We start from the raw sequence: 1,881 nt of genomic DNA, 5'->3' as shown, positions 1-1,881 counted from the left end.
ATCGCTTTAATTCATTCGGTATGGCATTATACATTTTCACACCTTCATAGAATAAACTTTTTTGTGCGCTTCTTGTTTTTCTAAAATCTATTCTAATATTTTCTGATTGTCTCGTTTGCCTTTCGCTTACTTCTCCTACTACAACTAATTTATTTCCTAAATGCTCCGGCATTATACCGTTTAATATTTTAAAAATAAAGATACACACGTTGTAATACAATCTACGCCTGAGGGAGAGGGAGAGGGAGAGGGGAAGGGGAGAGGGGAGAGGGAGAGAGAGAGAGAGAGAGAGAGAGAGAGAGAGAGAGATTAAGATCGGTATGGCGGAAGATAAAGCGCGCAGACAGCGGACTTCAATTCGGAGCTGCGAATACGCTAAGTAATTTTACGTAATCTTTATTAGAAATCTGTCCAAGTGTCAATGTAATTTCATTATTGCGGCCTCGTGCTCTTATTGCTTAGACGTCGAACGATATTTTTATGCGAAAACCATCCCGTCAGGTCGATGCGCACTTCTCGGGACGCGAAACGAAAGCGTTTCGAAGCGGCCGTTATCGGAGTGTGGCCGCGGTACATCCGATACGGCCGCTCCGATAACCATGCGGCAGAAATCTCCGCCGGGTGTGCGACAATCGAGTTAGGTGCTGAAACGTAGCGATTTCGCGAAAAAGTTTCGTTTCTCCGATTCATCGCGCGGCAGCTCCGGGACGCGGCGAGGAGAGTGCGGTCGGGAGGGATGGCGGTGGCCGGGGCGGTGAGGATGGGGACGGGAGAGAGGGACGGCGAGAGAGGCGGTACACATACACACGCGAACGTCGTCGCCCGCTCCCCCCGCATCGCCCCGCCGCCGCCCGCGCCGCCGATCGCTCCGATCGCGCGCGCGGCGCGGCGCAACGTTCGCGCTGCATACGACGAACGGCGGGGGGAGGATGGTCGCTCGCGGGAACGGCCAGCCGAGCGAGCGGACCTACGCTTCGCTATTCCGTGCGTTCTAGCGAAATAGCCTCGCGCTGAGACCGAGTCCGTTCTGCGTGTGCCCCGGGAGCCGAGTGTAAGTCCGAGGAACGTCCGTTCTCGCCGCCAGCGTAACGAAACCACCCGCGTGCTCCGGTCTTTTACGATCGAAGGGTCGCCCGCGCGGCACTCCCCGCGGTGGCCCTTTTCTTCCTTTGCCTTTCGTCCCTGCGCGCCGCCACCGCCGCCGCCGCCGCTGTTATCGTTGTCGCCGTCATCGCCGCCACCACCGCCGCCGCCGTCGCTGCTGCTGCTGCTGCTGCTGTTGTTACCGTCTAACCTTTTTCGTGGAATTTACGCGGCTACGCCGATGCTGCCGACGTTCGTTCGCGAATGTATATCGCGGGGTGGGGGAGGGCAGGGGGGAATACGCAGGATCCGACATCGACTGTCTCTTAATCGTCCCGAGTGACCCGATGTGTGACGCTCGGTTCGAGGTACGTTTTTTTCTCCTCGGTGGATAAAAAAAATTTACTCTCTCTCTCTCTCTCTCTTTCTCTGTCTCTCTTTTTCGCAACTATTCCGTTCTCCGTGCTAGCATCTTTATCGTTTTCCCTATCTCTACATCTCTCTTTGTCCGCTCGGTGCTGCTCGCGCTTGGTTGGGCACCTTTACCACCGCGAGAGCCCCGGAGCCTCCGTTCGTTCTCCGTCCGGGAAGTGCGTCGCGCGTTGCCTCACGCCAGTGTGACGTTTGCTGCGCTCCGCGCTGCTCCGGTTTACACACGGAACGGAGGCGCCCCGGAGCGCCGAGGTGGCATTTACACGGACGTAAATATAATGTCGCGTTATCAAACGATCGTACGTCGTCGCGCAGCGTCTCTCCCCGTTGTTGTCGTCGGATCGAGTTAAGCCGCGAATCCCTCTC

The 1,881-nt window shown here is 56.3% G+C and overlaps 1 protein-coding gene across 7 annotated transcripts in view; it reads left to right on the top strand.

Annotated features, from left to right (window-relative positions):
- The window catches only part of LOC105449209 (trinucleotide repeat-containing gene 6C protein), a 30,737-nt gene that overhangs the window by 13,181 nt on the left and 15,675 nt on the right, over positions 1-1,881 (top strand). The window contains exon 1 of one of the 7 annotated variants that reach the window (XM_011688224.1): positions 963-1,051. The exons of 4 other annotated variants lie outside the window; for them this stretch is intronic. The gene's annotated coding sequence lies outside the window, so the exon portion shown is untranslated. Of the gene's footprint in view, positions 1-962; positions 1,052-1,276; positions 1,452-1,719; positions 1,785-1,881 lie in introns of those variants that run through there. 2 more of the 7 variants (XM_011688225.1, XM_011688226.1) reach the window with 2 other exon arrangements.

Source organism: Wasmannia auropunctata, unplaced genomic scaffold (assembly GCF_000956235.1).
Source record: "Wasmannia auropunctata unplaced genomic scaffold, wasmannia.A_1.0 LD336076.1, whole genome shotgun sequence".
NCBI lineage: Eukaryota > Metazoa > Arthropoda > Insecta > Hymenoptera > Formicidae > Wasmannia > Wasmannia auropunctata.
This window is presented reverse-complemented; position numbering and strand designations above follow the sequence as displayed.